Below are 23,068 nucleotides of genomic sequence, written 5' to 3'. Positions count from 1 at the left end.
TCCTAAATAAGCTGTTTTACAGCCTATTCTACTCTCATAGACTGATGGGACCAAGTGAGATATGGAGATGTATGGATCCTTATTAATGGCAAAAATCATGGAATGCTCCACACTTTGAAAATATTAGGTTCCAACTTAACCTTTGTCTATAAACCACATTGGTCTTTTTTTATTTTATGTGGCAACAGAGTATATACAGGGCTCCCACCTAAGTGGTTAAGACCATGGGGACTTGGACACCCAGCTCCTTCTGTCACTAAGTACTGCACCCTAAATGCCAGCCAAATTACAAACTTGTAGTCCTTTGTTCATAAAATTGTGCTGTAAAAACACACTATTGAGATATCCTAGAAAATCCACTAACACATCATAATTCCAAGTTCTATTCAGCATTAAGGTTCTTATTCCCAAGTCTTGGAGATTATGAATTAGAAATAGAAACTCTAAATCTCTCCATGGTAATGGAACAAAAGTTTGTTTGTTTGTTTGTTTGTTCCTGAGAGACACAGAGAGACAGGCAGAGACACAGCAGAGGGAGAAGCAGGCTCCATGCAGGAAGCCTGATGTGGGACTCGATCCTAGGACTCTGGGATCATGCCCTGAGCCAAACGCAGACACTCAACTACTGAGCCACCCAGGCTTCCCTGGAGCAAGAGTTTAAAACCACAACACAAACTTTCAGAATATGCCAGTCAGAAGTTAACATCGTTGTACCCTAGATACACTGGCCATCCTCCCAGCAAGGAGCTTGTGCAATCAGCAGTCAAACATGTTGCTTTTATGTAAACCTAATGGGACCAGTAATACGTAACTTAAATCTGTTAAAAGAAAATTAGTATTTTGCATCAGATAAACAAACCATGGACATTATATTAGACTGATCCATTTCTGGGGTTGGGGGACTGGTTTCATGGGGTGTAAGGAAATATGAGAAAATGGAATATTCATCTTCATTCTAATTCACGTTCTTTTTGTCTTTTGCAGATTTCCTATCACTCATTTACTGACTTGATTTCTCCTTCCACTGTCACCATCTCAGCTTTTAGGATGTAGAACTTCCAGGGAAGTTTCAGAGAAGGGAACTATAAGGGTACTGGGCAGGCCATCCCAATATGTACCACAATGGCATACTGATTATTTGTCACTGAAGCTACTTGGGAAACAGCCAGAGCAAGAACACTGTCCCCTTGAAGGCAGAGCATCCTCTGTCCCCTTGAAAGCAGGAAACAAATCTTTCATTTGAAAATACCCTCCCTGTACTAAGAAGTAAAAAGATATCCTTATCACCAGAGATAGACATTTTAACAATGAGAAAGCTGTAGAAACAAATCTTATTATTTTTTTTCTTATCACCTCAGCCTGAATTCCTAAAATTTTTTACGGATTAACGCTTCCAAACTCCTGTGTTCTTTATCTTGCCAATTCCTCACAAATTTATTCTACAATGCATACAATTACCTGCCTTGGTCATTTATTTGGGTCTCAATTTCATTATTGGGGCCCTGTGTGCACGTAAAACTTTGTGGAGTTTCTTCTCCTGTCTCATAGCAAAGTAATTCTTAAGCCAGCTGGAAGAACCATGGGGGGAAAAGGAAATTCCCCTCTCCTCTACACTTATTTGTTTAAAGGTGACAGGAAATGCGACCTCAGTCATATTTTGGTGATCTCTATCCTCTCCTGGGATCATACAAGAATCCAAAGAGCCTACATTTGGAAAAACAGGTGCTCTAGACATGACACTTCCCAATCACCAGTAAGGCAAGACCCATTTTTTTTTTTTAAGATTTTATTTATTTATTCATGAGAGACACAGAGAGAGAGAGAGGCAGAGACCCAGGCAGAGGAAGAAGCAGGCTCCATGCAGGGAGCCTGATGTGGGACTTGATCCCGGGACTCCAGGATCACACCCTGGGCCCAAGGCAGGCTCCAAACTGCTGAGTCCCCCGGGGATCCCAGTATGACCCATTTAAAATCAGAATAGTTGAGTGGCTTCATTTCCTCTGAGCTAAGTGAAGTAGGGATGTTTACCCTCAGTCTCCCAAGACCACTGCTCATTGTTTCCTTCCCCTGCACATTCTCATCCTCTGTAGAAATCCTACATGTGTCTTAGCAAGCTCTGTGATAACAGAGCACAGGCCTCCACCATTTTTAGAAACCCCTCAAAAGCCAAGTGCCCTCTGCAGTTACTGGGAGTCCTGTCTTCTCTTCCCTGAGCCCACTTGCTTCTTCCCCACACCCCTTCATAGGCCGACCCCTCAAACTGAAGCCTGACTGGCAGCTGCTCCCTGATGCCCAGAAGTCTGTCTTCAGTTCTAAGACACAGAAACTGTGAAGAAGGGGGGGATCCCGCCTGACTCCAAAGGAAGGCTTGACTACTCTCTTAGAATGCAGGAGAGAAAAAACTCCTGTTTCTTATTTTTGTAAAGCAAACATGGGTAACAAAGCAAAACACACAGAAAAAAATCAAAATCTGTCAATAAGCCTCGTGCATTATTATTACTTTTCCAATTAGTTATGCTGAGGTTCTTGAGGTGAAGCAGCTGAAGTGGGATTTAAGCAGCCTGGCCCTTACCCTGGTGGGAAACAAAGCTCTGTCAGAGAGGAGGGCCCTTGGCCATCCTTTGAGGAGTCTTAACTCCCTATTAGAGCTTCTACCCCTGCTGCCACACTGGTGAGGGAGCAGAAGGCTGGGGGAGGACAAAGCCCAATCTGACGCCCCACAACCCTCCCACCCAATATGTGCAACATTCCTCCAGGAAACAACCAAATATCTTAATGTTAATACTTTGCTAGAGGGAAAAACATACTTAGTAGCAAGGCCTCTAGTATCCAAAGGGTCTTCTTTAGCATGAAATTTCTTTTGGACACCTCCCTTTTACCTTACCTCCCTCAACCCCATAGTATATAATCAATTGTTCCTCACAACCCCAGAGCAACTTTTTTTTGCCCACGGGTCCTGTCCCCGTGCTTTAATAAAACCACCATTTTGCACTAAAGACATCTCAAGAGTTCTTTCTTGGCCATCAGCTCCAGACTGATGTAGTTTTGGAATATAGGTGAGGCTTGATGGGGTGAGGTCTGGAGCCAACTACCAAGACACATCAACATGACCTTTAAACTTTGAGAACTGAGGTCCACTCTCCCTTCCTTTTCCAGACCAATCCCTATTCCTATGCAACACAAGAATGATGGAAAGCACTGCAGCTGTGACACCTCCAAGTCTTCCCACCATCCAGAGCATTGAATAAGGGACAGACAGGGTTAAGTAGGGGGCCATGGAAACAGGCTCACAAAAATCCCAAAATTGTGGAGATGAAAGGAAACCACAAATAAATAAATGGGACCATCCTGTCTCAGGTGTCAGAAGTGGGATCTTGTTATAACAGCTACTTGTGACCAACAAAGAATACCAGATCCTTAAAAGGAAGTAAGCCATTGAAGGTGTTATCACTAGTCCTTACTCAATCGTGATTTCAACAGAGATGTTAAAAGCATTTAGGTTCCCTGATTGGCTTTCAATAAAAAACCAACCCTACAAGCCCCCAGTGGCAGGCAACCCTGTCAGGACTCCACTCACTTTTTCTGAATCCTTGCTTAATAAACTTCTATGGCTTTACTCACTCTCTTTTGTCCATGAGATTTATTCTTCGATTTCGTGAGACAAGACCTGCTTCAGCATGGTCTGAAAAGACACAAGAAAGAAAATGACATTTGTTGGCAACATCAGGGGCTCTGGGACACATTGTCTCCCACTGGCTCCTGCCCAGATATTTTGAGGAAAAACATGTATCAGGGGGAAAAATACACAAATGTGCATTCCTGGAGGAATAGTCAGTGGCAAGCTGTCTGCCCAAGTAAAAATCTCTCTTCTCTTGAGAAGAGGAAAACAGTACCCTGAAACAAGCACCAGTTTCTAGAAGTTTCTGGAAATTTCCAGAAGCTGTAGGTTAATTCTTTTTGCTCATTAAAAATAAATGAATAGATAAAAATTCCTCTATAATTCTACTTGTTTCTGTTATTTCACATAGGTAAAATAAAAACAAGAAGATTCCCCCTTCAAAATACCTTTGTTAGTCCTTTTCATCTCATCATCACCGTTTCTATGGCTTTATTTCAGGGCCTCGGTCCAGATAGCTGCCATTATCTCCAAATAAATCTCCCATCTTTATCTCTCCTCACTGCACACAGTCCCTGGAAGGCCTTTCCCACATGTCCACTTTCCAAATGGCCTTCCCTACTCAAGTAGAGGACAAAAGGATGAGGACTTAGACCTCTGAGGTAGTGGAGTGATGAGGGACCAAAAGGCTACCTGAGGACAAAGCACAAGCTGACACCCTGCAGACCCTGCTCCCCACATTCCTGGGTAGGATATGTGTGACATTCCTCCAGGAAGCTCCCAACTCCCTTAATGTTAATGCTTTACTAGAGGGAAAAACAATCTCAACTTGACAATGGCAAGGCCTCCAATATCTTGTAGGTCCTCTTTAACATATGAAAATCCTTTTGAATCCCCCCCCCTTTTTCCTTACCTTCCCCAATTCCCCAGTATATAATCGGCCACCCCTCACAACCCCAGGGCAGCAGCTCTTTCTGCCCATGGCTCCTGTCCCTGAGCTTTAATAAAACCACCAATATGCATCAAAGACATCTCAAGAATTCTTTCATGGTGGTTGGCTCCGGACCTCACCCCACCAAACTTCACCTACATTCTAAAACTACATCATTTGGCTCCCAAAAGTGGGCCTTCCGAGTCTTTTTTATCTGGACTTTGACCTTCAGTACAAACTCAGTGAGTACTTTCTCCTCTCTCCCTTTTACTCTCCTTTCAGGGACCGTTCAAGGAGTGTGGTCTTATTGGAACACTTTCATGTCGATTGATCAGGCTGCGATCCTCTAGCTCGTGGCTGCTCGACAGGGAGGAGAAAGTCTGCTTTTTGGCTGGAAGTTAGTACCCTGCCCGTGATGACAATAAGACCCAGAAACTTGATGCCCTCTCTTTATTCCTGTTCCCATACAAAGTTGTCTAGGGCACGGGACAGCCATCTAAGTCACCAGGACAGCTGCCAATCTTAAGACTCTTGTGTGAGGTTTCCTCCTCATTGGTCTAATGCGATCCTCTCCACATCCCTGGGCAAGCCGTTTCTGGCTGTAAGACCTCCACTGGGATCCAGCTGAACCTGATTGAATTAAAACCCAACAGGGGACCGATTCCTAAAGAAGTTGGCTGTAAAGACAGTATGTGTTGGAAGGTCACTCAGACCATGATGGATTTCTATCCTCTACTAACTACTTAAATTACAAAATTGGGTGATTTCCCCTTGTAAAACTTTTTTAGTGTTCTCCATGGGTTAAAAATGGCGGGTTCTTCAAGGGAAGCTAAAATAAGGTGTGATCTTCAGAGCATGACCTTCAAGGTGTGGTATTTTGGTCCATACTTCGGTACCCATCATGTGTGAAGGGTAGGAGGGGGAAGGGGGCATAGGGGATCAAAGGCCTCCCTCATACAGGGTCCTTTAATGGCTGTGGTGATCCAAACGATTTTGTTCAGGGGACGCCTCAGGTCGCTTTGACACCAGGAATCTTTGACACATCCTGTGCATGGGACGCCACCTGGGAGGTGTTTTGTTTTGTTTTGTTTTTTGTTTTTTGTTTTTTGTTTTTTGGGTTTTTTTGTTTTTTTTTGTTTTTGTTTTTTTGTTTTTTTGGTAGTAGACCTTCTCTACTGTTTCAGGAGCATGGCCTCAGTAGGCTTCTTCAATCCCCAAGGACTCTCCCTTGGGGTTCCTTTTAACCCACTGGAAAGAAATGGATTACAAAATTTAGGAAAAGACTGAGCTCCTGTACCCCTGCATGGCCTCAGTGGGATCAATCAGTTAGATCTCTTTGCAGGAAATAGGGCAAATGGACTTAGTGTATCTTCATTGCTCATACTCATGGCTTCATTGTTCTACACCAGGACCTAAGGGCCTCTTGCAGAGTATGTTTGCCCGAACATGTCAGCTAGTAAAATCCCTCCTGACACATTGGATGACAATGATATAGATAGGCCTCCTCCGAGTAAACCCAGGTTGCTGGAGGAAACACAGGCCATGCCAGACAAAGGGGACTCCCTCTCTCACTGCTCCTCCTCCTAATAGATGTGAGGTTTCTCCCTCACTCATTTCCCAGGTTAATGGCTATAATTGGAGCCAACTGTGATTAGTCTACCTCAGGACAGGGACTTTAAGGAATATTCCCAAACAGCTGCCGAAACTCCCTTCATTTTGGGGAAATTCTCTGTCTTCTCTGGCCAGACAAGGACGGCCTATTCTCCCTTATTGGTGGGAAAACATGGCATCTGCTCCTCTGTTGGAGCTGATGAGCTGTAGAACCGGGGACCCTTTCTCTGCCTTTTGGGCAGCACCCTCTTCTGCCTCCCCCTGCCCATTCTCTTGTTTCTGCATCCCCTTGGGTGCAGCCTGCATAACTGGCTTCTAGACCATCCTTGGTGCCTCCAGCACCACTGGGTCATCCTCCTACCCTCTCTATCAAGGAGCAAAGAAGAACACCTCCTGGACTTAACTCTGCCCACTTCAGATTTCCCCAGTGTTTCAGGTAAAAATTGACAATGGGGAGGATCCAGGTGGAAAATAATTCAGCATTTAAACTAACTTAAGTTCATTGGTTTTAAGGTAGACATGTCTTTAAAGTTATTAGCATTAAATGTGAAACTTTTATTCTACCTAGGTTTACTGAAGATCAAATAAATGCACGTTACCTCGTTTGCAATTTGTTAGCAAAAAGATGCTTAAAATCATGGTTAATCTTGTCTGTTTTGAAGTTTTCACAGGTAATTGTTAAGATAGCTTTCAAAGTTTTGCTTGGATGATAAGTGGGATTAAATTCATTGGACATCTAGGTCTTTTCCAAGTAGGATAAAATGCTAAAGCATTGATTACTGGATGTAGGTTTGTGCTTTTGACTTCTGATGACAGAGAAACTGAAGATATTTGAGTCTGTTGGTAATCATTCTTCATGCTTAGTGGATTCATAAATTTGTCATTTATCAGGTCTTTGATCACGTGGTTAAAACTTCTCAGTATTAAAGGATCTAAGTTTTAAAAAAAAAATAAAAAAAATAAAAATAAAAAAAAATAAAAAATAAAAAAAAAAAAAAAGGATCTAAGTTTTGCTAGCAACTATATAGTCCTACATATTTGCCTTTGGAATCTCACTGTTCTCTTGGTTAAGTATGAGTTTTGTAATAATCTGTAATCCTATTTAGGCATGTGCTATAACTTCTAAGGTTTTAACAAACTTCCCGAGATTTAAATTGAAAATGAAGTCTCTTTGACTCATTAGGCCTTTTTATTTGGTATGCTAGGTTACTCTGAAAGCACTGTAAAGCAAATGATAAACCTTAGGTTACATTTAGGTAAATCCTATAACTGTTCTAGAAGTTACATGCAATTCCTAAAGTTTTCATGTCTTAATATAAGGTTGTCACTTGATATTTTGATTATTGAAGTGGTAACGTCACAAAGAAATAGATTTCCTTGCCAGCTATGTTGTAACCTCTCCTCAGATTTTTTAATCCTGTTCATTTTTGAGTCTTTTGTCATTTCGAATTGTTCTTATTCTCTTGCAAAATGAATTTCATCTTCAAGAAGGTTCATATAAAGGACTTTTAGGAAAAATACAGGTTTCTGATATCTTTAAAATCCTATAGTGAAATGGATAAGAATTTCCAGAACTAACTAAAGCTACATTCAAACTGAACAAGGATTAGTAATATGGGACTAAGCAAATTGGGAAAAATTATTATAGGGTTTTTTGTTTTTTGTAGCTCTTGATTGAAAAATTGCTGGTTCTCTAATATTTCCTCTTCCAGACTAAGGAAACTTTCTCTTAAGACATCAGTGATACATAGAAATAATAATAAAACAAATTAAATCATTTAACTTTTCTCTCTACCTGAATCTACTGAAATTCAAAAGGTCTCTCACTAAGTATTCTTTCTTCCATGATAATCATAGTCATTTGCTTAAGTCAATAAGAATCTGTTTTCCTTGTAACAGGACATCATTGGAAATGTTGGTTATTTTACCAAGGCTTTGACTGGAATGTCCTATTTGAGAGCCATGCATAGACACAGATGTGACCAAACAGCTTTAAGGAACTAAGGTTGACTTCTTAAAACCTAGAGCCATAAAGCTACTTGGAAATGTTGGCCTAACACCTTGCTTACAGAGTTCCCAGCAGCCTTACCAGGTGAGTGAAGAATGTCACTTCCTGGCAGATGCAGGAATCTCAGGATAGAACAGCTCATGTATGGACAGTCTTCCTGTTTCTTATTCTGTGGGGATAACAGGACCTCATGGGCATATGATTATTTAAACGGCTAAAAAACAATGGGATTGATTCCCCAACAATTGTATAGCCCAGCTAGCACTCTGACCAATTCTGTTTGCCTGGGATGATAAAATCTGTCCCATAAAAGCCAAAGCATACCTCACTCCATGGGGCTAACTAGGGACTTGTAGAGATAATGGATGATCTCACATTCCCTGTGACTGGACTAGATGATGCACTTGAGGATGCCCTCATCTCTCAAGACAAATCTTCTCCCACTTGCCAGTGATTCCTTGTCATAAGGATATTGTTAAGGTGGATCTCAAACAAAGAGGGCTTCTTGATGGTTTTATTCCTTAAATGTCATTTCTGTCCCAGGAACTACCTCTATTAATGTAAAATTACAAGTAGAGGCTTTAGCCAAGCATACAGTGACTGCCTTTAGCATGACATGGGCAGTCACCCACAAATTCAAAAGGTGGCCCTCGAAAGCCAAATTGCCTTTGATTTCTTAACTCCAGTTAAGGAATGTCCAAAATTATATGACTGTCTTCTAATGGGACCCAACAGCTGTGCCACTCTAACTTGTGGGCATGGCTTCCCCCAGGCTGGATGGGCCGTTCTACTCTGGGTTTTGCCTGGATACATGGACACATTAATACCATTACCAAACCAGCCAACCTTCCAAATTTAAAACAAAAAAGGACACGTTTTGTGTTTCCTTATGACCACTTAATATCCATCTTTGTTCCCTCTTTGAGACTGGATTGAAACTGGATATTGTTTGGAACTGGCACCTCTTAATAAGTACATAGTCAAAGCCCTAAATGTTACTCAAAGTAGCATTTTTCTGTTAAATACTAAAATAATACAAATGCGTGAAGCAGGTTTACAAAATAGAATGGCATTAAATGTTTTAACGGTTGCACAAAGTAAATCTTGCACTGTCATAAAAACAATGCTGTGTGTACGTTCCAGATTACCATAAAATGATTTCTGGATTTCTAAGTGACATAAATGCTCAGGTTCATGCTTTAAATGATCTCTCTTTCCTTTAATGAATGCTTTAAACTCCTGGACTGGAGGAAAATTATGGAAGGTCAACTATCAAAGGTCTTTTATTCAGGCTTCTCTTTCTCATCATAATGTTAACCTTATTTTGTTGACATTTCTGGTGTCTATTTACCCACCGCCAAGACTCCCTTTTACTGCCATGACTTCTACCTGACAGATGATCCTTTCTACTCAAGGAGATTCATATATATTGTCCTCATTGGATTCAGCTGCCTCCCCCTTTTTGTAACTCCCTCATTATGTGTCGTGCCCAAGATTGCGTATCTGAGAAACCACCAAGTACACGAGGGTTTATTTACAAGTTCGAGCTTGGGTCCAAGTATACCAGACACAGCGGAGCGGGGACTTGGACCCCAAAGTGGGTTACAGCTGGGTTTTTTTATGGTCTGGTCTAGGGGATTTTCAGAAGGGGTGGAGGAATTTTTTCCATTCCAATATGGGGGAAAGGGTGGGGGGAGTTTCTTAAGATCTGATATGGGATTCTCTGCCGAGGGCATTCTGAGCTTTATTGTCTTTCCGATATGGGATTCCCTGCCTAGGACAATCTGCAGTTTTTCCTGCAAAGTTCAGCTCTTATTCCCAGGGGCCTAAGATGGCTGTACTTGTGCTAATGCTAAACTTGAGGTGGAATGGCCTTAGTTTTTCTCGGCCTCCACAATATGTTCCCCAACTGACCACTAATGGCCCATAGGTAGGGACATCTCTATGTCACTACTCAGCAAGAAGAAGGTACAAAAGGTGAGACCTTCCACCTTCAACAACCTTAAAGATTTAAGGGTCAAAATTGTTCAGGGGGGAAATGATGAGGGACCAGAAGGCTATTTTAGGACAAAGCACAAGCTGACACCCTGCAACTTCACACCATGCACTCCTGGGTGGGATATGTGTGACATTCCTCCAGGAAGCTCCCAAGCTCTTAATGTTAACGCCCTGCTAAAGGGAAAAACAACCTCAACTTGACAATGGCAAGGCCTCAAATATCTCATAGGTCCTCTCTAGCATAAAAATCCTTCTGAAACCCCTCTTTTCCTTACTTCTCCCCAACTCCCAAATATATAATCAGCCACCTCTCACAACCCCCGGGCAGCAGCTCCTTCAGCCCATGGGTCCTGTCCCTGTGCTTTAATAAAACCATCAGTATGCACCAAAGACATCTCAAGAATTCTTTCTTGGTGGTCGGCTCCGGACCTCTCCTCACCAAACCTCACCTACATTCCAAAACTACATCATTCGCGGATGACTGAGTGTGTGTGTTCCTGGACCATACAGAACGGGCTCAGATGAAAGACTTCTGAAACTTCTGAAACCTGCCTCCTCTGCATTATGAGTTAATAGTCATTTATGAATAGTTTAATTTTAACTTGGTGCCATTGTGCTGTGTTGTACTTCTCATGCGGTAAGCATTTAATTCATAAAAGGTGAGTATCTGAACAGTGCCCTTGTGTTTGCAGTCTCATTTTGTCTTTGCTCTCCATCTCTAACAGACCCATTTATCTAAATATCTTGAGATAAATCTTCACGACTTCGAAGATGCTCCAAGCAGAAGAGGGAAAGACACCATCTCCTTGAGACCACCTGCCCTGGAGATCGGAGGCTAGATGGGGAGGACTAATCAGAGGAGCAGATGGAGACCCCCAGGGAGTAGGACCCTCCCCTCAGGAACCCAAGGGGAAACACTGACTTCTTCTCAACTGGAGAGAAGCTCCCCTTACCCAGGCTCCAAGGGCACTCTCATGGAAGAAAGTCAAATACGGAGAATGGGAGGCTTTCAGGAAAGCTCAGGGGGAAGGGCAGTCAGTGTTTGGTCACTGTATTTATGGACTCTATCCCTGTATTTATGAGATTTCCAAACAAAGAGCTGATTCAGTGAGCTGAGGTAAAAACCAGTTAAAACAGTTAAACGTTATTTAGAGCTGCATGAACTGCCAGTGGACTGAACTCCACACATTTTGATATTAAATATATCCGTTATGATTCAAAGATATTTATAGGCTCCACAATGTGGCAGGCGGAGATGCCAGGCCCTGAGGAGGCAGTGGCAAACTGAAGTCCCGGCCTATCGTGTCCAAATGGAAGATCCCCTGTGTGTGCCTGCCTATGTGAGTGATGTGTGTGTGTGTGTGTGTGTGTGTGTGTGTGTGCAAGCATCGACCTGACCTCTTTTGTTTCCTTAGGATGCACAGCCTAACACTTCTACTTCCCCCACTATCCGAATTCCCTTTATATCTTTGAAGTGTTTGCATATTTAACCTCCTAAACATGAGAACTCCTGCATTCTCTGTGCCACAAAATAATGCTGCCCTAAACTGTCCTGTGTTTCTTTGGGCTCAACCACAATGTTGAATTACCCAGTTCATAGAGCATATGCTCATCGGCGGTCTTGTTGTAAACAAACATCTCCACCACAGGTGAGCTGGAAGCTGAAAAAAAAAAAAAATTCAGTCTGGAATTGCTCAAATTGGTGAATTTTCATAGACCAGGGTGGGAGCCGCCGCGCAACAATTGGAAAATGGTTTCGTGGGACTTGAAGGTGGCTTTGTTGGGCAACAGCGTCCTCTGTTGGTTTCTCTAAGGAAAACAGGCAGCGTTTCCATTGAGGGCTCCTTTTAAGAAAGAGCTGTCTGCTAACGTCCGGGTGGAGAAAATGCCAGTAGTTTGTTCAGAGGCATTTATCAGTGTGTTTGTCTGCAGGGTGCTCTCCTATTAACCCAACACCGGTGACAGCCACACCATCCCCTTCAGAGCCTGCCTTCCTCAGGGTGTTATTCTCAGGCAGCTCGGGATTCCCAGCCAGGACGCTTCCCTGTCCTCCTTCCATCCATATTGCTACCTCTCTATCTTCTCAGCCCTGTGGTCCCAAGCCTTGAGCTTCTGTAAGATCATTGTGCTAAGGGACTAATGGTTACAAACAATATTAAGGAGGCTTCCCCAACCCTCCCTGACCCCACCCCATTATCATTCCAAGGGTACTAATCGGCATCTTCTTTTAAAAAAAAATTATTTATTAGAGAGAGAGAGCACATGAGCAGAGGGAGGGGCAGAGGGAGAGGGAGAAACAGACTCCTCACTGACCAAGGAGCTGGACATGGTGCTTAGTCCAGGACCCTGAGATGATGACCTGAGCCAAAGGCAGACGCCTAGCCAACTGAGCCACCCAGACGCCCCTAATGGTCCCCTTCTTCAGATGATGACCCAATCTTTGTTGTCTGGCCAGAGGCTCTCAGTAGGAAAGATATTTCATGCCTGGAAGAAAGGAGGGAGCTATCCTACATATCAGTGGACCAAAGAGGGAAATGCTTCTAGAAAGCTTCCTCAAATCAAAACTGTAGGTAGCAATGACAGGGGCATGAGCATTTCAGAAAAAAAAAATCTTGCTAAGAGTCAGAGATTCCTTTTTCAGAACACTTCCATGGTGCCATTTCTGGAGGGTTCGCAGTGCTCTCTGATACGTCATCATGATATGTCTTCAAGAGCTACGCAAACCTGGCCTGACCAAGTTCCATTTCATTGAGTGAAATCATTCTCCAACTCAAAACTCAGCATAACTCTGTTGAAATGTGTAAGTGCCCTGCCTGTATTATGAGAGACTTGCTCTTAAAACTTCTCTGTAACCTCAGGATTTCCCAGGCCCTGCACTGCTAGGGATCAGCAGCTGACCGCCATCCAGGGAGTATGCTGTGCAGATGTCTCCTTGCTGGGGTGATGTGAAGACTAGCGCAAGGAGAGAGGCCACAGCCTGCTTAAACATTTCAGACAATATGCCCAGTTCATTTTCGTGGTTGGATTACTCCATAGCTGCCCTTCAGCATCTTCATCTGAAGTCCATAAATGGAAACTGTTTTCCCACTTTTTTGTGACTCAGGGAACCTGAACTCTAATTTAAAAATGAATAAGTAAGTGAAAGGAGGCAGGACTAGGAAACTGTGTAAAATTTTTTTCAAACTTATTCATATTCACTTGATGTTATTTTCCTCCATTTCTTACTTGGCCAGCAAATTCTAACCCAGAGTAGCTTGGGCGATGTCATAAGGGCCCTAGAATAGAAAGTAACACCATTAAACTCCTTTAGAATTTGTGCCATTTCTACCCTGCTGTCAAAATCAGTCTTTACTTGCACATTGCTAGCTTGAATGTCCCTTTTCTGTTCTGGGATCCCACCCAGAATACCGTGGGCCACTTAGTAGTCGTGTTTCTTTAGTATCCTCTGGCCTGTGACAATTCTTTGACCTTTCCTTGTCGTTCACAACCATGACAGTTTTGGAGAGTACTAGTCAGGCATTTTGCAGGATACTTTTCCTTTTGGGTTTGTCTACTGTTTTTCTCAAAACCAGACTGGGGTTATAGGTTTGGGGGAAAAATACCCAAGAGGTGTCATACCTTTCAAGGTGGTTGATTTGGCACAGGCTTATGGTACATCCTGCCACATTGTTGGATTCTTTCATTTTTTTGTGTTGGTACAAGCATTGATTATTTAGTTTCCAGGTATATCATCATGTCAGCTACACAAAAGGACAGTTTTACTTCTTCTTTTCCAATCCTCATGCCTCTAATTGTTTTCCTTCCCTTCTCTGACATATCTTTCTCTATCTCTTTTTCCCTAAAGCCATCTCCTCTGAGGCTCTGGTCCCCTCACTGTCCCAGGTCTTCCAGGTCCCCCTCTCCCCACAGTGGCAGGATTTTCCTCTTCCAGATCTTCTCCCCACAGGCCTTCCTGAATTATCTCTGTTGTAATTGGGTGCTTATTGCTCTTTTTAGGATTTGGAGTTTGTGATAGACTTGTCTCCTAGTGATGCTACAGGTTTGGGGCACGTGTGATTTTGTTTGTATTCCATGTTGATTTTATGGCTTGGGGGAAAGATACGTGGAGACTTCAGACTCACGCGGCCACCGTCACCCAAAAGCCCATCAGAACTCTTCTAGAAATTGTTTAATGGTCTTTGATTTACTGGCTTCTGTATTCTGAAAACAGTTCAAAATGGCTTAACTGAACGGAGGTCTACATCACAGCCATGTGTAGGTAGGAAGGCAACTTCCTTCAGCTGATTTCTGACAATGGGTGGCTCTCATGGCCTGGCAGAAAATTTTTAATGGGAGATACTAGAGCCTCGGTTTGGTCTACAGCCTTTCAGAGTGCAGCAGGTAACAACGCTCTGCTGCATAACAAAGATCCCGTGTTTCCAGTCCACAGTGTCTGAATCCTCACTGCCCTCTTCTTCACCACTTCCAATAAGCCATTATCAATAGATTGCTCTCCGCAACATGCAAAAAGCCCTTCCCAGGGGTCAAATGCTGTATTAGACAAGATAGGGATGTACTTCTTTTTCATATAAAGTAAGTCTGGAGATAAACAGTATGGGGTTGGCATGGCAGCTCATTAATGATCAAAAACCCAGAAAACTTCTGTCTTGATGCTCTGCTATCTTCAGCAAAATCTTCCAGCTCTCTGTTCAGAACGGTTCCTTGAGCTTCAGCCATCACACTCATATTCCAGCTACTCAGACAAGGTTGCAAATAAAAGTAGAATTGAGTCATAGGATCCTACTGGCAGAAAAGGCTGGGAAATTCTATATGTATTCTTTATTCTGTGATTTCATCTGACAGCTAAAAACTTGGAGGTATCATTCTAAAGAAGTGGGGAATGGGTGTTGGGAAACCAGAACAGAAGCATGAACTTTTAACCCAATGTTTATTGTGCAAGCTGCATAGCTCAATCCCGTGAAAGTTATCGCAATTCCTGCCTGGAGATTATAGGAATGGGGTTGGGCAATTGCTTTATGATTATGATGATTTCATTATAAAAATATTTTTCATTACTCTATAGCTCACTAACACACTGATTTAAATACTTGCAGTTTCTAGAGGGGCTGGGAGACCCTAGAATTATAAAGCTACTGTATTGCTTTACCTCTTCAATTTGAGGCCTTTTTAGAAACCCTGTTTGTGGAATAGGTAATCTTTCACACCTTCCTTATTTTATGTAGCATCTTTCTACTATTTTGAATTTCTCCAGAGAAGAGCAAGATACAGAATACTGAGCTTCTCTTAGTTCTGTATGCAGATTCTAATATGTTGCATAACCACTAGATGGCGAGTGTGTCCATGTTGCTAGAAATCCTTTGCTCCTGGACCAAGCTGGGTATTTTGGAGAAAAGTTCAAGACCAAATCTCTTTAAGGAAGTAATGCAATGAGAGTGAATCTCAGTCCCCAAGCTCTGAGGTGTGAGAAATACTAAATGTCTTTATTTTCTATAACTCAGTCTATGTGCTGCTTCAAGATCCAAGGAAAATTAAACTTCATTCTTGGGGCTGCTCCCTCTTCTACTCATCCCCAGAAGAGGGCAAAGGACCAAGGTTTTGGGTTCCACCAACACACTGGGGGCCCCGGCTGGCATTGGTCATCTGTCCACACTGAGGATCACGGAGATGCCCTTTGTTCCAGTTCCCGTGACCCCACTTGGCCACCCACTGTCTTGTTTGTGCCACCTTTGGAATGACAGTGGCTCCGGAAAGATGGGGACCCAGGAGCCTGGATGAATCTCTCTGATGCCCCACAGGACTCATCCCTCTGAATTCCTTTCACATCCCCAGGACACTGTCAGGGACCAGCACATGAATATTTGTTATCCACAGGACCCCAGGACCTCTGGTTGTCCTAGGCTGGGCTTGAAACCCACCCCCGCCTCCAGGCTTCCCTCAGAGGCTCTTTCTCTCTCGAGTCCCTTCTCCTCAATGGATTCAGGCATTTGGAAACAAATCTCAGAGGAGCTGGTCTGTAGGCAACACCTGCTTTCAACCTGCGATAAACCTTCCTTTAAGCAAGGAAGCACCACCCCACTATTTTCTAAAGAAATAAATATAAACTTACAACCCCTAAGTAAGTAGCCTGCCGCACCAACTAAACATGCTCCGTAACCAGCTGGCAATATATGCGTCCCTAAAATAACTTCCAAAGCAAATCAAGATAATAAAAGCTGCTCCTTCCTAAAAAACGCCTTCCTTTGCCGCCTTCCCTCTGTATGCCACCTCTGTGACATTCCTCAGCAAGGATGAACAAATCTCAACTCTGCAGACCAGATTTATCAGCAAGTGACCGATCCCAGGAACTGATCCCACTTCTGCAGAGAGGTAGCAGAGTGAAACTTTGCACAAACCATGTTTCAATTCACCTTAGCAAACATCCACTGAGGCTGGAGGTTGACGAGGTCTGGCATGTTTATGTGGAGGACTGAGAGGGAAAGTCTCCAGAGAATATGTCCCTGGCATATGTCCCTGTCGGATTTAGTGTCACACCCTTCTGAGATATCGATCTTTCAGGCCTGGTTGGAGCAGCAGGAGAGAGAGCACTGGCTGCACTGGGAGCAAGCTGCACACCCCTGTCTCTCCTTCCTGCCTGTCGTGAGCTGAACTGTGTCCTTCTGAAAGGCACACGTTGAAGCCCTAACCAGCTGAGAATGGGACTGTATGTGGAGATAAGAGCCTTGAAGGGCTAGTTAAGTTAAAATGAGGCTGTTAAGGGTAGGCCCGAATCCAATATGACTCGTGTCCTTTTTTTAAAAAAAAAGAAAAAAGAAAAAAAATATTTTATCCATTTATTTGAGAGAGAGAGAGAGAGAGAGAGAGAGCACAAGCAGGGGGAGCAGCAGGCAGAGGGAGAGGGAGAAGCAGGCCCGCCCTGAGCAGGGAACCCACGCGAGGCTCCATCCAGGGCCCCAGGATCATGCCCCGAGCCGAAGGCAGACCTTAACCGACTGAGCCCCCAGGCGCCCGTGGCTGGTGACCAGAAGAGGACATCTGATGTGCAGAGTCACCGGGGAGCACGCACACAGAGGAAAGGCTACGTGAGGACACAGAGGGAGGGCGGGCGGCCTGCGCCGAGGAGGGAGGCCTGGGGAAAGCCAGACTCCCCGCACCTTCATCTTGGACGCGGCCTCCAGAACTGGGGGGCGGGAAGTTTCTGCTGTGTGAGCCCCCCTAGTCTGTGGTACTCGGTGCCGGCAGCCCGCACACCGCCCAGGCCCACGCGGCTCTGGCAGGATGAGCGGCGGGAACCCGGGAAGCCAGCATGTCCCGCCCCAGCAGGCTCCTCAGCTGCAGAAACGTAGGACGCGGGGAACCTTCTGGTCGCCGGACCTTAGGGTTCTGACCACGGGACAGATACACAAGGATTACATGATCCTGAGACTTTGGGCTGGGCCCGCCGCTCTCTCAGGGTAACCAGCCATCGGCCGGGCCTGCAGGGCACCTCCTCAGAGGCGCGGGCCGCCACGAGTCTGCAAAGTGGCTTTGAGGAACAGGGACAGGAGCAGGGGGCCGCCCTCTCTGCCCATTTAACCAAAACAGCCGATTTAATGGAGCGGGTTAATACTCCCTGAGCCAAGCCCTTTCCTCAGCCCTCCCCGGGGGTTAACTCGTCTAAGGCGCACACAGGAGGCTCCCGACATCGCGCAGGAGGCGCCGCACGCCCTGGCAGCGCACTGGGCTCCTGGTGTCGGACGGGGCCGCCAGGTCGCGGCCACTCTGGCCCTCGCGCTCCCGGACGCTGACTCCATGCGACGTGCACGCGAGGGGGCACAAGGTCTTGGGAGAAGGAGGGTCCAGGAGATTGTGGACAAGCAGATGTGAGGAGGAAAAGCCTTCCACCACCTGGGGCCAGGTTTCTTTCTTTCTTTCTTTCTTTCTTTCTTTCTTTCTTTCTTTCTTTCTTTCTTTCTTTTCTTTTCTTTCTTTCTTTCTTTCTTTCTTTCTTTCTTTCTTTCTTTTCTTTTCTTTCTTTCTTTCTTTCTTTCTTTCTTTCTTTCTTTCTTTCTTTTCCTTTCTTTCTTTCTTTCTTTCTTTCTTTCTTTCTTTTCTTTCTTTCTTTCTTTCTTTCTTTCTTTCTTTCTTTCTTTCTTTCTTCTTTCTTTCTTCTTTCCTTCTTTTTTTTAATTGGAATTCAATTTGCCAACATATAGCACAACACCCAGTGCTCATCCCGCCAAGTGCCCCCCTCAGTGCCCGCCACCCACTCACCCCCACCCCCCGCCCTCCTCCCCTTCTACCACCCCTAGTTCGTTTCCCAGAGTTAGCAGTCTTTACGTTCTGTCTCCCTTTCTGATATTTCCCACACATTTCTTCTCCCTTCCCTTATATTCCCTTTCACTATTATTTATATTCCCCAAATGAATGAGAACATATAATGTTTGTCCTTCTCCGACTGGCTTACTTCACTCAGCATAATACCCTCCAGTTCCATCCACGTCGAAGCAAATGGTGGGTATTTGTCATTTCTAATGGCTGAGGAATATTCCATTGTATACATAAACCACATCTCCTTTATCCATTCATCTTTCGATGGACACCGAGGCTCCTTCCACAGTTTGGCTATTGTGGCCATTGCTGCTAGAAACATCGGGTGCAGGTGTCCCAGCGTTTCAAAGCATCTGTATCTTTGGGGTAAATCCCCAGCAGTGCAATTGCTGGGTCGTGGGGCAGGTCTATTTTTAACTCTTTGAGGAACCTCCACACAGTTTTCCAGAGCGGCTGCACCAGGTCACATTCCCACAGTGCAAGAGGGTTCCCCTTTCTCCGCATCCTCTCCAACATTTGTGGTTTCCTGTCTTGTTAATGTTCCCCATTCTCACCGGTGTGAGGTGGTATCTCATTGTGGTTTTGATTTGTATTTCCCTGATGGCCAGTGATGCGGAGCATTTTCTTCATGTGCTTATTGGCCATGTCTATGTCTTCCTCTGTGAAGTTTCTGTTCATGTCTTTTGTGGGGCCAGGTTTCGATAGAGAAGATGCTAGAAGCAATGCAAGGGGATTGTTGATAGGCTATCGCTTAAGTGATGTCTTAGGTGGGCAAGCCTTGGTTGTCTGCTTACGATCGGTTGAGCTTAGGTTTCCATTTCTTAACCTTGAGGCATTTACAGGCCTCAGTTTGGGTTGGCTCACCTAGGCTGCGAAGGCACAAGAGCCACCTCAGCCTAATGGCCTCTTGATTTCGCTAACAGGACAGTTTGAAGCAAAGACACCATGACGGCAGACAGCAGGAGTTGTCCCAACAACATTGGGTGAGGGGCACAGAAGTAGAGAATCTGGTGAGACAGGGGCTCGGAAAGATTGGGCCCAGTTTTGGAGGCCTCTAAGCCCAGCCAGCCATGGAGCAGATGCCATGCTCCGAGCAGGGGATGGACACAATCACCCTGTTGCAGGCACATTGGTGTGTTGCTTGCACATTGGCTCTTTTCTTTATCTTCATAAGGACCTGGGGGCTCTTTCTGCCTGTGCATAGGCATTGCTCATGGTGACAGCTTAGGATCATGGCCAGTGACACGCAGATGGGATCAGCTGGAACCAATACGGTCAGTGAGGATGTCAGTGTAGGGAGTCACCTGAGCGTAGAGAAAGGACTGGGGTGGAATGAAATGGTGAGAACAAGATGTGATTTGAGACCAAGAGGGCAAAGCAGTGGGGTTTAAATGGTTTGAGAGAGTTAAGGAGAAAAAGAAAGTAGCCAGAGTGGCCTGGCCACGGTAACAATCTGCAGAATGAATAGGATAGGACACAAAGGAAAGTCTAACTTGCTGTTACCTTCCATTAAAAACCTGGGTTCTGTTCCTATAGAAACCGCTGTAGCCCATTTGGGACTTAACGAGCTTCCCACAGGCTGCCATCCTTTACCCCATTTCTGAGAAGCCACTTGAGATCATTTGTCGAGGCCCCATGTGACTCTGGAAAGGCCGGCCATCTGCTGCTCAGCCCCGGCTCGCCCACAGCTGCCTCTGTGAGCTGGGGAACCCCTCTTCTCCCAGCCTCTGTGATCCTAGCCTAGGGGGGATTCTGAGGGAAGGAAGGAGTGGGCCGGGGGGGGGGGTGGCCTGGGGTCGGATACACGTTCTTGCAGGTCCTTCCATCATCCTGGCAGAGAGCGCCCAGCAAAACCCAACTGACACGCTGGGAAGGTACAAAGAGGCTTTCAGCACATCCACTGGTGAGGCCTTCCCTCTGCAGGGGCTCAGAGGCCAGACAATAGACGCTGTTTCGCTGCAGCTGTCAACCTCTTTCCCAACTTTGCCATGAGTCAGAGGCTTTGTGTTCATAACCATTGTTCTTCTTTGAGCTTCTACGGGTTAATTCAAAAACACACTCTAGGCTGTTTGGTAACATTTTTCCTGCCCCGAACAAAAGAAGATTCATGCTAGATAACTGAGTTCATTTGCCAGCAAGAGGACTGATACAAAAAACTCAAGTAAATTTAACAGGGAAAAAAAAAATCAGGATGATTCACGTGAGGAAGTAAAACTTTGGTTCAAGTGCTGAGCTTGGCCTCTGATAGTGGTGATAATGGGGCTCATCACTATCCTGTGACTCAGTTCCCTTTTCTGTAAAATGAGGGGCTTGACCAAGGGGCTTTTATAATCACTTGTGAGCAATGCCCATTCTTGCCCACAGAACTCTAGTATAAAAAAAAAACAGGTATTTGCTCATGTGGAATTTAAGAAACAAAACAGATGAACATAGGGGAGGGGAAGGAAAAATAAGATGAAAACAGAGAGGGAGACAAGCCATAAGAGACTCTTAATCATAGGAAACAGACTGAGGGTCACTGGGTGGGAGGGGACTGCGGAGATGGGGTACCTGGGTGATGGGCATGAAGGAGGGCACTTGATGGAGTGGGCACTGGGTGTTATAGGCAACTGACGAATCACTAAATTCTACCTCTGAGACTAATAATACACTATACATTAGTTAAATTGAATTGGAATAAAAAACACAGATGTACTATATGTTGGCAAATTGAACACCAATACAAAAATAAATTTATAAAAATTAAAAAAATTCACCTGCTTAAAAAAAAACACAGATGTAAAAATACAGTATAAATTTGTGTACATAAATAACTCCAAATATTCACTAGATTAATACAGAAGAGTTAGACAAGGCTATCTGTGTGTTTATTTTGGTTGCACTTTATCTCAAAGATCCTGACTGGTACACATTAAGTGTTTGCACATCCTAGTCTCTCTTTCTTTTTCTTTTTCTTTTTCTTTTTCTTTTTCTTTTTCTTTTTCTTTTTCTTTTTCTTTTTCTTTTTCTTTTTCTTTCTTTTTCTTTTTCTTTTTCTTTTCTCTTTTGCCTTGTTTTGTTTTCAATAATTGACCGATCTACTCAGGTTAGTCCTTAACCAGGGCAGAGCAGGTTCTAATCTGAGGTCATCGAGACAAACCAAACCCCAAAACCAGCTCACCAGGCAGTAGAAGCTCATGCATTTGAGTGCATCAGTAATTTTGAATATGCATTTTCGTAGCACTTTTAATGACAAGTTAAATATATTTCTAAAGTGAAGTTGGAATAAAACATTGGAACAGTTCTTCAAAACCTTCTGGGTTCAGAAAGCACTCTGAAACCGAGGGCTAGATGTTCCTTAAGACGCCTCAAAGTCCGAGGGTCTGTTCCCTGCCTCTTCTCCTGGCCGCCCGCCCCACCTTTATAAACTCTACAAATATTTTTGAGATCTTATTGTGAATTGGGCATCGTTATAGGCCTGTGAGCCACTTCAGTGAATCTTCCCAAATACATACACAAACCCTGCAAGAGGACGTCACCCTTACACTTCCAATTGTTTATTTTGTTTGTAGCTTTGAAACGGTTCCAGTTTATACCACATCAGACACATACTAGTTCTTTTCTAAGTGACTGAGTTCCTCAGTCAGTTACCAGTTCCAGGGCTATAGCACAACACCAAGGATAATCCATCAACCTGTTAGCAGGCAACTGCTGAAGGTGAGAGGCCCATTTATGCCCCCCCCCCACCCCCGCAATGTCATTGGTTGGTTACATTCAGGGAATAGCTCTATAGTCAGCAAGGTTCCCGCCACACTCAGTCTTTCTTCCTGTAGTTTTAGGAAGCACATGGGTTAAAGTAAACTACTGACGTTGGGTCTGTTTTGTATCCCTTCAAGATGCTCTAAATGAGATTGTAGTTTTATTTTGTTTTTATTTTTTATTTTTTTTAAAGATTTTATTTATTTATTCATGAGAGGCACAGAAAGAGAGAGAAGCAGAGACATAGGTGGAAGGAGAAGCAGGCTCCATGCAGGGAGCCTGATGTGGGACTTGATCCTGGGACTCCAGTATCACACCCTGGGCCAAAGGCAGGCGCCATACCGCTGAGTCACCAGGCATCCCATATTTTGTTTTGTTTTTAAATGATGCCTCATTCAAAAAACCTGAGAGTCCTCTCAAAATGCTCCAAAGGCTGACCAATGGAAGAGTGGCCTCTGTAAATCTGAAGAATAAGTCATTTTCAAAGAAATCAGTTCTGTTAAAAGCCATCTGTCCCAGAAGGCCCATCCCTCTTGGAGGGAGAACATGAAATTCTCCAGATTCTAAGAGAATGTCAGTGGGGATTCAGATGATGTCATTCAGGTTCTGTGATGGATTGTCTTAAGGATGAAGTTATTACCCAAGAGCAGGAATAAGAAAGTAGAATAGATAAACCTGAGAGTCCTCGTCTAACAGGTGGCACTGTCTTTGTCTTTTTTTTTTTTTTTCACCATAAGCACCACATGGGATGTGGAGCTGGTGTAGGACTGTCCTTTCATGAGATGCGGTTCAGATCCACTCTTGGGAACAAACTCCTCTAAGTGGAGACGGTGCGTATCTAACAGTGGAGACGCGGACA

At 44.2% G+C, this 23,068-nt stretch overlaps 1 long non-coding RNA gene across 9 annotated transcripts in view; it reads left to right on the top strand.

The window, feature by feature from the left end:
- The window catches only part of LOC140632680 (uncharacterized), a 74,264-nt gene that overhangs the window by 37,793 nt on the left and 13,403 nt on the right, over positions 1-23,068 (top strand). For 3 of the 9 annotated variants that reach the window (XR_012030316.1, XR_012030315.1, XR_012030318.1), the window contains exon 1: positions 21,920-23,039. The exons of 1 other annotated variant lie outside the window; for it this stretch is intronic. This is a non-coding gene — a long non-coding RNA (uncharacterized lncRNA). Of the gene's footprint in view, positions 1-21,909; positions 23,040-23,068 lie in introns of those variants that run through there. 5 more of the 9 variants (XR_012030313.1, XR_012030321.1, XR_012030314.1 and 2 more) reach the window with 4 other exon arrangements.

This window comes from Canis lupus, chromosome 4 (genome assembly GCF_048164855.1).
Source record: "Canis lupus baileyi chromosome 4, mCanLup2.hap1, whole genome shotgun sequence".
Taxonomy (NCBI): Eukaryota; Metazoa; Chordata; class Mammalia; order Carnivora; family Canidae; genus Canis; species Canis lupus.
The sequence above is the reverse complement of the archived record's forward strand: the minus strand, read 5'-3'. Positions and strand labels throughout refer to the sequence as shown.